Source organism: Ischnura elegans, chromosome 8 (genome assembly GCF_921293095.1).
Source record: "Ischnura elegans chromosome 8, ioIscEleg1.1, whole genome shotgun sequence".
Lineage (NCBI taxonomy): Eukaryota > Metazoa > Arthropoda > Insecta > Odonata > Coenagrionidae > Ischnura > Ischnura elegans.
Window position 1 is genome coordinate 51,230,369 of NC_060253.1, and position 15,323 is coordinate 51,245,691.

General features: G+C 39.4%; 1 protein-coding gene and 1 long non-coding RNA gene across 2 annotated transcripts in view; both read left to right on the forward strand.

Annotated features, from left to right (window-relative positions):
• LOC124164584 overlaps positions 1-8,193 on the forward strand; it is a 55,161-nt gene extending 46,968 nt beyond the window's left edge. Inside the window, exon 3 of the long non-coding RNA XR_006866072.1 lies at positions 8,059-8,193. This is a non-coding gene — a long non-coding RNA (uncharacterized LOC124164584). The remainder of the gene's footprint in view (positions 1-8,058) is intronic.
• Positions 1-15,323, forward strand: part of LOC124164583 (plexin domain-containing protein 2) — a 279,661-nt gene that overhangs the window by 199,395 nt on the left and 64,943 nt on the right. The window lies entirely within an intron of this gene.

Consider the following 15,323-nt stretch of genomic DNA (forward strand, 5'->3'; position numbering starts at 1 on the left):
GCATCCGCCTGTATCTCATGTGTAAAATTTTTCTACCGAGTGAGCAGGTAATGCGGTTAAAATTTCAATTTCGAGACAGACACTAATTTTATAAGTTGCCATCATCATCTACTAGTTTTCTGCCCACTAGCAGGTCCCAAAAACGAAAGTTGTCTTTAACTCTTCCTTTCCCGTACGTCCTCCTTAGTTCCCTTCCTTTTACCTTTTTTTAACCTTACTCTGTCTGTCATCTTTAGCTTTCTACTTCCTCTTCTCTTTTCCTCTTTCACTGTCCCCTCAACTGCTTTATTTAATCCCTTTCCCTCTTAAAATATTCCCCATTCAATTGCCATTACTATTCTAAGAAGAACCTTTTTTCTGTTTGCCTACTCCATGATATGAAAATTTCAAGATATTAGCGTTATTTTTAAAAGAGTCATCAGTCACGAATTAGGATCGTAGTGACGCGTAATCTTAAACTCAACAACTTTGTCGATTCCTCAAAAAAATACTATCTAACTGGCGAAACATTTGAAAAAATGACGCCATCCGTTTTCAAACCCAGCAGAGCCATCCATTTTCAACTCAGTGTTCAAATTTTTACGCCCATTTCGGTTTCATCTGATCGTTAGTGCGGTCATCATTCCAATCTTTAGCTCCTTGGGTTTCCTTGGTTATTTTCATCAATCTATGCTCGGTTGCAGGAAATCTCTATGAAAAATCCATCTTCTTGTGATCTTGTCGCAATGTAATCTCAGTCTATGAATTCCTCTATTTTAAGCTCTAGTATGCGTTCCCTTTGATGTATCTAGCCGCTGATTTGGAGCGGAGAAGGTTCCTCTAACCTTGAAACCTCCTGCACCGACAATAGTAACGTTAGGCTCTAGCTCAGCGGGCGAGTCCATTGGCTAGCCGAGGTTGACACGAGTCACGGCCGTGATCTTGTTATGTCTTGGCTCCCCTCGCACCTGTCGTCGTAACAAAGTTTACGCATGGAGGAGCTCTTCATGAAGGCCCTGATATCGATTTTCATTGGCACTGTCCCTCGAGGAACACGGTTGAAAATCTGCCTTTTGTTTCCGTCGGACTTTTGTTTTCTCCTAGTGGCGCGAAACCGATGTCATTAATTACGAGGGTGAAGAAAGGCTGGCGTAATCCACGGCGTAATGATGGCTGGAGAAATAGCTCGCGCGTGTTGTTTCTCAGCGCCAGCAGATCGTTTTCTTGTTGTTTCCTTGAAGTGGAGAGATTTTTTCTTTCGCATCAATTGTCCATTTTCTGTCGCATTGGGAACTCCGAGAATGTTTCGGGAAAACATTTTTTCGCCCGAATGATTATTGCGTTTCCGATGTTTTCTCGAAGGAGTTGGCATATGCTTTGATTTTACTTTTGATCCCGGTTGCCAAGGTTGCGGTTGGTTAACACTCTTCCTCGTAATAATTTTCGTATGCTGTTCGAAGTAGGTACTGCTCAAACATCATTGGCCTTTATAGATATACCTGCGTGTAGGGTGGGCAAGGTCAATGTAGGGTTAGGGTAATTAATTTTAAATTATGACACCTTATATTTTATGCGATTAAATTTCAAATAAAAAATCCTATGTATTAATTACTAGGAGATGGATTGAAAGTACTATACATAAACCATGACGGCAATGCTAGGACTTAGAAATAGGCTAGTTGACTGTTAGGGAGTCTTACTAACTTTAATCCTTAATGCATGTTTCTGAATTTTCATAGTATTTTTAACAGCATACTTAGCATGTTCTAGTTTCATAAGCAGATGGGCATCATAAGTAGTATATAGTAGATTATGTGTCATATTTAGAGCACATGTTGCGAAGTGTATGTTTGTGGAAGTAAGTTTTTAATCCTCTGGAACATGTTGGTGATGGTTCACCCCCTGCCAAACACATTTGTAGGTGGTTTGCAGGTTAATATGTACTTAGATGTATGGGTATAACTATAGTTGTGAGTAGCGGGCGATATATATTGTTAACGATGATGATTTTCTGTTTTCGGGGGAGGCATGACCACCTCCCAAGTAGATGCAGCCCTGTCATCTACCTATATCCATATAGTATATCTGTGATTCATTAGTATACGGCGTATTGAGAATTTTATTTTTTAATATTCACATACTTAATTGTGAAACTTCCCGCACTTATTGGACTTCGAAATTTATTATTAAATTATCTTACGTGAGTTGGGAACATGGTATGTATAATTTATGACAGAGTTTTGTAAAATAATCCCAGCTTTCCCATTTCCCACTTTGAATCTCCTACTTCAATCCCTCCCATTCCTGGGCCACATCGCACTTTACTTAGAGTTTTGCTTAGAGCTGTGGCGTAGCCAGGAATTTTGTTCGGGGGAGGGGGTGTCCAAAACCGGAGGGGAAAATTTTGGAAAACAGAGTACTAACAATAAGTAGAGGGTTTTAAATGAGTTTTAACATTTTTAATAACCGAAAAAACTTCATTTGTCAAAGAAATCTTTTGTAAATTCAGTATTTTTCAATATTTTGTTTTCAATTATGAAGCAAAGTTACTGGGTTTTTATATTTCGGGGGGGGGGGGGGGGCGGGGCGGACCCCCTGGATCTTATTACGCCACTGGATCGAAGGTGTCCGAAGGCTTCACCCGGGATATGAACTCAGGACTCTTCGGCAACCTATCGCTGTGCCCACTTGGCTACCACGCTCCCCTAGCCTTGCCATTATACTCGCTTTAGACCACCTCTGTCGTCCTCACCCTAGTCGACATTGGTGGGCTGAAATAAATGGAAACTAATGACTTGCCTTTGGTTCCCTCGGAGGGTGGGCGAATTCAGGATGTGCTTCTTTATCGACAAGTGCCGTGTGTATTATCGCAAGGTCGATTTTCATTTAAGCCAGCTAGCGCGTGCACGTTGTCGCGCGGCCTACTCCCAACCATGTGGAGCCCCGCCTGCGGGAATCTGTGTTCCCAGCGCCACCAAACGCAGGGGTCGGCAACTCGCGGCATGTTAAGAGGAAGCATCACTGCTCGTCCTGCTGGGCCATACGTATTTTGTTTCTTTCGTGGCGTATTACTTATTTAAAAATTTAACGAAATAGTACAAAAGGAAGGCCGTGAGATACGTACAGTGACGGAAAATGTCGGTCAAAATTTATTTTTCGTGCAATCGATTTTAATCGAAATAAAAATCTCGAATTTTCAACGAAAATTGAAATCTGAACCATCTGATCGATCGGAAAGAACGCTTAATCGAAAAAATTGGCGGTCTTGTAAATAATACTGTACAATAATATTGTACGTTCATTACTCATTCGAAACATACTCAAAATATACATTTGAGCAGTAGTAAGAAATATGAAAAAACTGCACATGATTGAATTTTTAGCAGTAAAGATTTTACTAGCGCATGCACACAAAAGTCGGGGATCACCGCTTGGAACCCTTCTGCTTCAATAAAAGTTTAAAGAAAGATCAGATGATGGCGATGTTTCCTTGATGATCGAAGGCGTGCCTTTTTCATTTTACCGGTCTTGCGTAATGCTCAAGATCGAAGTTAAAAAATAGAAATTGGATCGACCGTCGATGTTCATGGCTCGATCTCCTCCACCCTTGACTAATAAAATTTGATTTTCATTTTAATCGAAGTAGATTTTTCCGTAACGTCATCACAATAAAATTGCCTGCGTAACGGATATGATAGAAGTCTTTGGATGGAACGCACTCCGACCAAGAAGGAAGACTAACAATAAGTGCATTCCACAGGATTGTCTCGGGTGACAAGGGTTGGGGTAAGCTAAAAGATACCATCGAGAGACCTGACTATTTAGGTAAAAATTATCTCTCGTATTAAGTAAAATGAAGAAGTCAGAAGGCAAACATCGCCAAGTACCTACTCCTTTTTAAATAGGGATAATCTTAGCTGAAATCTGCTGCCTGTTGAAATTTTCGATCGCATACCTAAAACCTTAGCATTATTTAGACGTAATTTTTTTAGCTTAACTATACATTTAGATAAAAATGGTTACTCGTATTAGATAAAATGAAGACCAAAGGCAAATACCGCCAAGTATTCCTAATTTCAACGGGTATTCTTGGCTGATATCGGCTGCCTGTTGAAATTCGAAGGGTGAAAGGGTTCAATCGGAATTTAAATCACGGTTGAAGCCGTTGACCGTTCGGAGAGTAAGTCCAGCGCTCTGACTCCCAAAAGTAATATCTAGTATAATAAAAAAATTACAGTTTGTTAATAATTACATGACTGAGCACATAGTATCGCAGAGTTTACTGCATGTCGATTTAGTTGATTCCATTATTTCTGTAAGCTGACCGCCAGGTTGGTCTCACGAAATAATTCTCGTGCACCCGGTAGTGGTAAGGAGGGCGCTTTTAGAAGTCAAGGCCTCCCGACTGTTGGGAATACGCGAAGACAATGATAATGATAGGGTGGTATGGGAGGAGAAACATTGGCGGCGGAGGGGAAGTGGAGGGGAAGAAAGGTTAGTTCCCTCCGTCGCGTCGGGGAAATTCCCCCCTCTCCTCCCCTACATCATTCTGTTACTTACGCAAACTCGCGGTCGGATTCCCGCTCTTGCGTGTTTGTTGGCTTGCGATCGTCTCTTGTTTTCTTTTTAAGCGGGTGACCGTCATATGTCGTCTTGATTTTGTTTTCTATACGCATCGGGTGTCATCACCGGACGCTCTCCAGCGACGTGTCTTTATTTTCTTGGTTGGGCATCATACCTCAACTGATTTCGATTACGATTAACAACTAAATTTTTCTACTAACAACAACTACGATTTTCGACTAATGCTCATGTAAACAAGATTGGAGAGGTAACATTCGAGATAGCGGGATGGATCTGATCGACTGACTAAAACGGTGGCGATTTTTTCCGTATGATATTCAATTGGAAATGAATATCCATGAAATTTGTTTAAGAAGGAGAAGTATCAAGATTTAAATAAAATCAATTTTAAGATAGGAAAATAACAACTTTGCTTTCTACAATTTAATATTTAATCGCCGACTTGTTCGGATACACTGTATCATTTTCAAGACCAGTTGAGACTAAGCAAAGTTGTTACTCTTCTAAACTTAAGTCGCTTAGTCTCCAATAGTCTTGAAAATATTGCAGTGTATTGGAACAATTCGGTGATTAAATGTTAAATTGTAGGAAGCAAAGTTGTTGTTTTTCGTAACTTAAAATGGATTTTATTTAAATCTTGATATTTCTCCTTCTTTAGTGGGGGCTATGTAAAGTTGTTATTTTTCCAAACTGAAAATGGAATTCTAGGAGGTTAAGGCCTCAGCAGATCAGTGCGTAAATAAAATCCATTAATTAATTTCTTGTGGTAGCTTTTTCCTTCATCATCATTTGTCAACAATCCTGAAATCCTGAAACGCAGCTCATTATTCCACACTCCTAACCGCCAGCCTTTGCACAGTAACGCATTTCCTCTCTTATACGTCGTTAATAACTAGGTCTATGTAACTCATTCGGGACCGTCCCTTACCTTCTGCCCTTCCACCTGTCCTACAATTGTTTTCATCGGGATTTTCTTTAATAATACTGAAGATGGGTTCCAACGTTGGCCATCGATTTTGTTTCCTGTTTAGCCACCTTGAGCGCTAATGCATCTATTTATTTCGAGTACTTTCCGCAAATCAGCGTACCAGTCGTCATTTACTGGCTTAGTTGAATCAAGGCTGTCGTTTTGTTTCGATTGTCGTCCCCTTGCTATGTTCATAAGCATTGTTTTGCCCCTGAATGGTATGCAGTTGAAAAGAAAAATGACTAACTTTCCTGAAGGAAGACTAAAAGTTTGTTCAAGGCTAATTACCTCGAGGTATTCCACGCTTACCGCATGATAACACGTTATCTTCGTTGGTGATATTTTTAATCTAGGCAGTGAATAACATTCAGTGATGCTAACTCTCCCCTTTTGTGAGTGTGGTTAATAATTGATTTCATTGTGGACCTTTGTTTCTTTAACTTCATCATAACTTAACATCAGTGTATCACGGAGATGTTTGATTTGTTTGTCTCCACTAATTATGAATGATGCTCAAGAATTCTATGGGTCCTTTAACGTAGCTGAAAGTGACTTTCTTTGTTAATGTGGGTGGTCAATATTACGAAAATCCGTGAGTTTATGTAGCATTCGTCTGTTAGTAGCCTCACATGGACTGGTGGCGACGCTTCGCGGCCGGTTTCAGCAACTTTTATCACGCCGAAGTGCGGAGTTTGCCATTCTTTAATTTTTAAATTATTGTAATACAATAGGGTGGTTTCTTATTATTTTTTTATTGCCTAAATCGAAATATTATTACTCCTGGAGTTCGCATTTCACGCTTTTTGATTTTTAAATGACGATATCTATTTTTCGCGATTAAATGAAAAGTAAAAATTTTGAAGCGCGCAAAAACGCGACGGCTAAGTAGGAATGCTGGGAAAACCCCGTGCGACGTCATTCTGGTTCCCGCTGTCGCCGTGTGAGGTGACCTTGGGGCGAGGATATTGTGCGCCGCTGCGATGCTGGCTGCTAGCAGGTAGCAGAGTACCCTGCTAGCAGGTAGCGCTTGGCTTAAATAAGGATTATTAATATCTTATCAAACGAAGGAAACTTTCCGACTGTAGGTAGTTTTAATAGGTGATTATTAAGAGATGTTTCCCTGAAGTCTGTACCTCATTGATGCATTGGTAATCTCAGACGATGTAAAACTCCCATCTATTCCTATAGAAACTATTTTGAACCGTTTATCTTAAAATTCCGTAATCTATTAATCTCGCACCTACCGCTTATCCTTGTGAGTATTCCATACCCCAACTCACCCCGGTATTAGTTGCACCTAAACCCCCCCCCGGCCTTAATTCCTAGCTGCGCCCATGGTGGGATATGATAGGAAAACTTCTTTGCTAATATCATATGCCAATTTTTATAGTTTTAAACGTAACAGCCGCGAGGCTGCCGCCTCAAGGAAAATTTTCAGGGTGATTTCTATCCCTCCCCTTCCAAATCACGCGAGGCTATTTTTCTGCCATTTCCCGCTCGGGCCGCCGCTGACAGTCGGCAACGTTTTGCGGGTCCCACAGGAAATCCTGCGCTCTCCCCCTCCTAGTCCCGGGACCAAATGATCCCTCTAATATCCTCCCCCCGCATTTTCCTCCAAATATCGTTATCGAATGATTTGATGGAGGTGGGGCGAATGGCGGTTATGTGCCAGCTCCCAGCGGTGCATCACATGCACGAGTCGGTACGCGCGGCAACAAACGTGTTTTATAGATTACTTCGATTTTTGCCAATAAATCCAATTACAATATTATTGGGAAAATAATTTGAGTTTTTCCCGGTGAATGAATTGAATGTATTCTTCACAGGTTTACTACTGAGTTAGGGTCTTGTCTGCGTGTTGTAGGCCGACGTTTCATTCCAAGAGTTGCTTTGACGGAGTCCCAACCTTAAAAATGGCGGAAAGCCTACAACAATACGAACCAATCAGGGACCACCTAGATGAAGGAGGAGGTGTTTATATATATGCTGTAAAGTGTATTATTTAATTTAGCATGTTTTAGGAGGATATACTGATAATACCGAATTCATATTAGCAATAAACTTTATAGCATTGAACAAGTACGATTTCCTTCTGATGCGAGAACAGCCAATGATCATCAAAAATCATCCAAAGATCAATCAAGATCCAAGCATCCAAATTTAGGACTTAAAATGATAGGCCTGGAACTAATTTATAATATTGATAACCCAAAAGAAGCAATGAAACCAATTCGATATTTTTTTTGTAAAAATTAAATAGAAATATGCAAATTTAAATAGCAGAATATGAATTAAATTATATTTAATTTAAATGAACAATTTTTGTGTGCAATAGTTTCATTATATTAATCGCAGGAAGTCAGTTTTCAATGGAGAGTTACGCAACTGTTATAAATTGCTCTAAGTTCTTGAGTTGCGATATTTTACTCAAGGTAACGAAAGCAGTCGATAGAATTTTCCGTAATTACTTAGCGATTTGTTCATCTAAGCTATCATGTATAATCATTTTTTCTTTGTTTTTCTTCCAGGTAAGACCGAGTACACCGTAGTCAGTGTCCCGCCAATCATTCCAGTTCTCATTGATCGTTTGAAGTGGCCGTAAGTTTCCTGCGAAGTCTTTGTGAGCATGATTTGTGTGACCTTACCAATGGATATTGCCTTCAGTCGTGCACTGTTTGTCTTCTTCAATTATCAGCATTGTTTTCTCGTATCTGATAAGCTTAGTGTGATCTCTAATTATGTTTTCTAGGTGAAGCGTATTTTTTTTGTTTTTATTCTCTCTTTGATATCTCGGAAATTGAAATAAAAGATAGTTGCATTTCTACACAATTATTTTAATGAGTACGGCGCGTTTTTACTCAGAGAGCCATAATTTCTCAATAGATACAAGAATTCTCGTGATTAATTCTACCAGACGACGGAGCCGAAATGCGTCGTACGTATTAAAATAACTGTGGAGAAATTCAACGACCTTTTGATTTAATATTTCGAACTTCCCCTATATCACGCCTGAATAGGTTGAATTTATTCGAAATCTCGGGTATTTTACTTTCGAAAAGATCGATAGGATCCAGCCGCTCTTTGTTACTCCTAATTACGTTTAACTCTCTCAGTTCTTGATTGGAAGTAGTTCAATATTGGCTTCCGTGATATATTAATTTCAAATGAAAGAACCTTTACGATTTTGCTCGCGTAAGTCGCGTGCTTGATTACTATTAAGGATCACAGGATACATCTAAGTAATGTTTGCACCGCGTGATTGTAGCTCATCAAGTAGTATTATATGATTTTTAGGGATTCGTTTTTTCACCCATGGAGAAACGATGTAAACGTAAAAGTTTTATCTTCAGAGGACGGAATTTCCATGTTCCTGAGTTTCGAACTTAATATGGTTAAAAAAAATCGTCTCAGTTCTGTCCCTGTTTTGTTGCTGGTTTTGTGTGTCTGACTGGATTCTTCCTTAGAGCTGTACTCCTTGTTTCTGATTTAGGTATTTAGACACTTGATGTTGAATTCATCCCCTATGAAAAAATTGTATAAACCTGTTTCAAAATTTTATACATTGCCATGGCATTGTATAAATTGTAAAAATTTTGAAACAGGTTTATACAATTTTTTCATAGGGGATGTTACTTCATTGGTAAAGGTATTTAAAAATTTAACAGAGATAGTTAAAAATTTACGACTAACTTTTGTAATAGTTTATCATCCATGTTCGTTATGGCATTCCTTAAGAGTATTTTTACTTGAAAATTAGATCTTGCACATTCGAAAGTGGCATTGGGTGACAGTAATAATATTCGTTTCTTTGGAAAGTACGGCTTGGTGATTAATTATTGTTTGGTTATCGATTGCTAGTAAAATCCTTGATATTCTTCTTTTCACTTGTGATTTCTCTGAATATCCGCGAGAAAATTGATCAAGCAGTCACTCATGGTTGGTTGAGTATCGCATCTCACGAATCTGTGGTGGTTAGCTAATTCTCTACGGCTTCCTTTACTATGCTACCAGTGCTTTCTCCTCATAATTTTTCCTCTCCGATCGTGTTAAGAACCTTTAACGTTGCATTGGCAGTGACCGTGATTTTCGCTATAGGGCGGAGGTTAGGGAGAATTGACGTCATTGATTTCGTTACGACAGTAAATAGAGAACTACAGCTGATCGGTTTTGGAACTATCCCTGAATTCCCTATCAAAGGTTAAACACGCTCGTTCGGATGTTGACTAGCTGTGTGATTAGGTCGATTGGATGTGTCCTTGCCAAGAGAACCTAAAGGTTTTGTCGCGATGCCAAACAAAGACAGTTTTCATCTCCGATTCCTGCCAGCTATTTAAACTTGCATGTGAATTATAATAGAGTTGATAAATTCTGATAGCGCATAAAAGCCACATCATCACTGTTTTTCTATTTTAATGTTTTTTTCAAATACACTGCTGAATTTATAGGCGGAAATTTACTCGATTTAAAGAGATATAAATACTACTATCCGGACATAACATATTACATTTTTGAGAAAGGATTAGGAATTGTGCATTGCGGGTGACTCCCGTAAAGGTTATCACCATGACTTGTCCCGGTACTTACAATCAAGGATTTGGAAGTTAAAAGAAAGGAGAAAGTCTTTCACGAGAGAAAGTAAAAGGTGCTACGAAAGGCGCGTAAAAATAGAATTGCTGTTGTTCATTATTCATTCCTTTTGATTTTTTGCTGTGGAGAAATGCAACTACCTTTTGCTGCTGTGATGCTGTGCTGTGGAGAAATACCACTCATAGGTGTAACCCTAGAATTACTTGGGTGTATTGTTGTGTAGCTCTTACACCGTAGACATCATTTGACACATGATCCCGCAATGCCTTTCACTGGAACTTTTAACAATCGCGCAACAAGAGTAGAGCTATAGGTATAGGCTGAACACCTAAACGTTATGAGGGAAACTTTATGTAAATAAATGGATGTGGATATTGGTCCTTGAATAGGTAAATAGTTGCACTAAAATGAGGAGAACCTACATTATGCTCGCTTTTCCATACTGTCAAAATCATGCAATATCTGATTGTATTTATTTCATATTATGTACTTTTATTGTAGAATATATTTTAATGGTGTTACCCCTTTATTTCTTCAGTTTTATTTTCTTAGTGCGATTGGGCTTTTTCCAAATCGCTTCATTTTTGAAGTCCACTAAGGGCGCGGTATGTCAAGACGCACGTGTTTATCGGTAGTAAAACTGAATATTTTGGTTAACGACTTGTTTACCTCACTCTCCGCTTGAAGTTGTGTCAATTCTAGCTATTTTATACTCTTCGTTTCAGCTTTAACACATTTCTGTTAGTTCCATCATCACGAACCTTGGTTCAGAGTGCCAACTTAGCTTTATGAGTCTGTTATACGATTCGATCACTCTTCTCTGGTGTGTCAGTTATCGACCTTTTCGCACGTCATTTTCTCTTTGAGTGATTTCTCCTTTGATGCGAAATGATTTCCTCTCTCGCAAATTTCGCGAGCTGCGAAGTTTCTTGAGGACATTTTCCTCCGTATTAACCTCTCCTCATCGCCTCCAATTATCTTCACAGTTTTCGTAGCCTTCAAGACACATTTCTCCTCTGATCTTCGGATCGGAGAAGCTTAAAGAGTGGAAAACCTTTCTACCGTCGAATAAGGAAAAATGTATCGTCGTCCTCTTCCCTCGGCGAGAGGAAGGCATCCAACATCCTCCGTGTTTGATGGCGCAATTTAAAGAGTTTGCAAGCGTTCGATAAAATCTGCGAGGCAAGGCTTCCGTTCTTTCTAACGAATTTCTCCTTCATCAAACTTAAGACTTATCGATTTACTGGGTGTTTCAGGAGGAATCTTCAACACTTCTGGGGGTTGTTAGGGGAGATAATTTTGCATTTTTTGTCCGTAAGCATGGGGTCGCAACTCGTTAGTTACTGAGCTATGGCAACGCAAAAATGTATGTGCAGTTTCCATGAAAATGGTTGTTTTTGTGTATCTCGCCTTTTTGGCATTTTATTCAATACTCTGGATTTTTAAAGATATTAAATTATTAAGGTTGGGTGAAAATGTGCAATTATAATTGAGGGGGTGAGAAGCCAAGGGGTAAAAGTGGTTTTTTTCTCAACAGAGTAGGTAAAGTTAATTGTTAGAAGAAATATACGAAAACTTGGTTGACAAGGGATGCGATTGAGTCTCATTTCTGTGCTGACATCGAGTGGAAAATCGATGCACTACTAAATATCTAATTGATCTCCTTTGTTTTCTTTGCCTAATTTCTGTACCTAACTGTGTATAGAAAAAAGAAATCACTTGTACCCTTTGGCTTCCAACCCTCTCAATTGTCTGAAACAATCCTAAAATGGGTGAGAATCCGCAATAGTATTGTTGATACTCTCTCCAAGCTATCGTTTAATTAAGCTCAAATATTGATTTTTTCAGACAATTATAATAGTGCATTTGATCCAACTTAAATTATTTAATGTCCTTAAAAACCCAGAGAACCAAATAAAATGTCGGACCCCCCCCCCCCCCGAAATATAAAAGCGCAATAACTTTGCATCACAAAAGAAAACCAAATATTGAAAAATGATGAATTTACGAAAGATTTCTTTGAAAAATGAAGTTTTTTCGATTATAATAAGTGTTAATATTATTTTAAAATCCTTTACTAGTAGCCTGTTTTTCAAAAATTTCCCACCGCCCCTAGTTTTGTACCCCCCCAACAAAATTACTGGCTCCGCCACTGGTCATTAATCCTCCATCCTCCAACACTTCGGTCAATTTCTTTTCATTCCTAACTCCGTCTGCCTCACTGATATTTAACATTCCTTCTCCACGACCACATCTCCATGATTTTTGTCTCCATTCGTGTTTTATCCTTTATTTTAGGGATGAGTCGATTCCACTTTTTTTCGATTCCGATTCCAATTTCGATTCCTTCAAATCGATTCTCGATTCCGATTCCATCGATTCTTGTTCATTCTAACTGGTGGGATTTTGATTTATCTGTAGCATTGCTGTCATTAAAATTTAAGAATTGAATGGAATAAAATAACTAGGGATTGACGGATCCAGGATTTTTGGAGCGAGATCTTTCGAATCGGATATTTTCGAATCCAAATGCATTTTCGAATTCCTGCCATTAAACAAAGTCATTATTCGTTTATTGTGGGTACATACAATCAATGGATTGCTTCTTAGATTTTCATTCACATTCTAATATTTTTATGAATTAAAAATTATTTTATGGGCTTTCAAGTTGTTTTTTAAAAACATCTTCACATACTCAGGGCCTAAACTGTTACGCTTGGGTTTGGAAATGAAAATAGGAAAAATCTTAGGATGAACCACTGACCAGTGGCGTAGCGAGAGGAATATAAATATAAAAAACACAATTACTTTCCTTCATAAAAGGAAACAAAATATTTAAAAATCATGAATTTACAAAAATGAAAAAAATGAATCTTTGAAAAATGAAGTTTTTCTAATATGAAGGGCGTTAAAATTAGTTTGAAACTGTGTTTTTATATTTCGGAGGGTGAGGTCCGGACCATCCCCATGGCTACGCCACTGGGAAGGAGCACGTGAAGGAGAGGTGGAGAGGAAGGAGCCCGCTCCCTCCGTATTTCAAACAACAAGGCTACAAATGAGGGAGTCGGACGAAGAAATCAGATCTTGCTTCAGTGACGTTGTTGCCTTCAAAGCGAAGCCGGGCGCGCTACGTGATATATGTAGTTGGCGTTTCCAATCCGTCTCTAATTGTTTGAGGGGTTAATTCTACGCTTGTTTCTTTGAAAATTATGCTGTTTGGACAATCAGTAAAGTGTAATTGTAGAATTGTAGATAGAAAACTGAGTGGCAATCAATTAGAGCTGAAAAATAAACAGAAATATCGTCAGGAATGCGTCTCGTTTGGTCTAATTCTTTTTTAAATCCCGTGCATAGCATCTAATTGTCGAAGCTATCAAGATATCTTCGGACCCAAAAAGTCACTCTCCTAGCATTTGTCGTCTAGAAATAGAGAATTGAAGCAGGTAGGCCAAAAAAGGTCAGTTGGTGAGGCGAGTTAGGGATGAAACACGCTTCAATTGTTTTCATGTGATTTGATATTTTCCTTAGAAGACAATGATTTTTGGTCCGTGTGATTTCGGATACAAAAAAAAACAACAGAGGCACGGCTGGTGGACGGCCGAGGGTGGTTTTCTGAAATCTGCGGCGTAGTTACTTTTGACGTGGTTATTATCCTACGGCGCTGAAATTCCTCCGATGATTGTTCAATCTCTTGGGAAGAGTCACACTATGTGCCAGTCGTATTTTGCCTTTTTTATTTTCTGGCTGAAAATCCTGGCCACGGCTGAAATTCTACTCGCAACCTCTGCGAGAGCTTTCAAACAAAACGGTTCATGAGTAGGACAAGAATCGCATGCGACAACGCATTCGAAGAGAGAATCGGAACTCTTTCCACCCTGATGGGGCGTTGCATTCACTGAATCTATTATTTAAAATTTCGGATCCAGATCCGATGTCTTTCGCGACTTTGGATCCGATGTATCCGATGAAGGGCAATATCCGCGGATATTTGGATCCGAGGTATCCGATCCGACCATCCCTAAAAATAACAATAGCCGCGGTGGCTACATTCTCGTTTGGCCGCGGTGGCTAAACAAGAATGTAGCGTTCATTGCGTCCATACACACTAGAGCAGCCTGGCGGGTGCGCGGTGGCGGCCGAACGCAACCTGTCGAGTCCGCCCGGAGGCCGCGGCGGCTTATGCCAAGCAAGTATCAACTTCCTCAAGGGTTGCATTGATGAAACTGGGCTATACAAACGCGAATGTGTCTAATTTTTTTGTATTGACGCAGACGCGTGTTAGTCTAAAAAAGTTACGTATATAAAAAAACCCGCTCTCAGCGCGTATTTATAAGAAACTTTTTTCACAGGTAAACTCGCTCTCTGCACGTTTTTATTATCATCAGACTTCAAATATCATTCGAAAATAAAAAAAATATATTTCGATCTATTATGCTTTAAAATTGGTGGTCGAGATGAATTCTCCGAATGTGATTCATAATCGCAATACTTTGATTTGCCGTGACCAGCGGCTAATAAAAGAACGGAAAACGCATGCATTGCTTCCCGATCCCGAGGTTTCCAATTTTTTTTTCTCTTAGAGTTGCTCATGATCACGCGCCATTTCAGGGTTCGTCGGTTTGTCGCTCTTGCCGACATTTTCATGTTTCCGAGGCCGCTTAGGTATGTTAGTCGCAGCACCCGCGTGCCGGGCGTATCCTCCGCGCAGGCAAGGCTGACATCGCGGCCGCTTAGATGTGTGGCAGCCTTTGTGCCCCAAACTCAATGTCTATGCTCAAAACATTTATCTTCCTGGAATCGATGGAATCGGAATCGACTTTAGGCGATCGATTCTCGATTCCGATTCCGTGCCCGAGAATCGGTGGAATCGAGAATCGACATTTGGAATCGACTCATCCCTACTTTATTTAGTACTATTTCTACGCATTTCATTTTGCCCTGACCTCCTCGTGAACTTGTGTGTGAATATGTTGCATGCACGCCCAAGGAGTTTGGAGTTACCTATAGCCATGGCGCAGAAAGTGCCGGAATCGATATATAATATAAGCGATTTAGAATAAAACTTATGTTGAGTATAACATAGTTTTTTTTACTCTCTTCACGTCGAAAGTCCATATAGCAGAGCCAGAAAATTATGATCCAATTTTGGATGTTAAGGTACGAGAATTATATTTTTGGAAATGGTATTTTATAAAAATAATAGCCA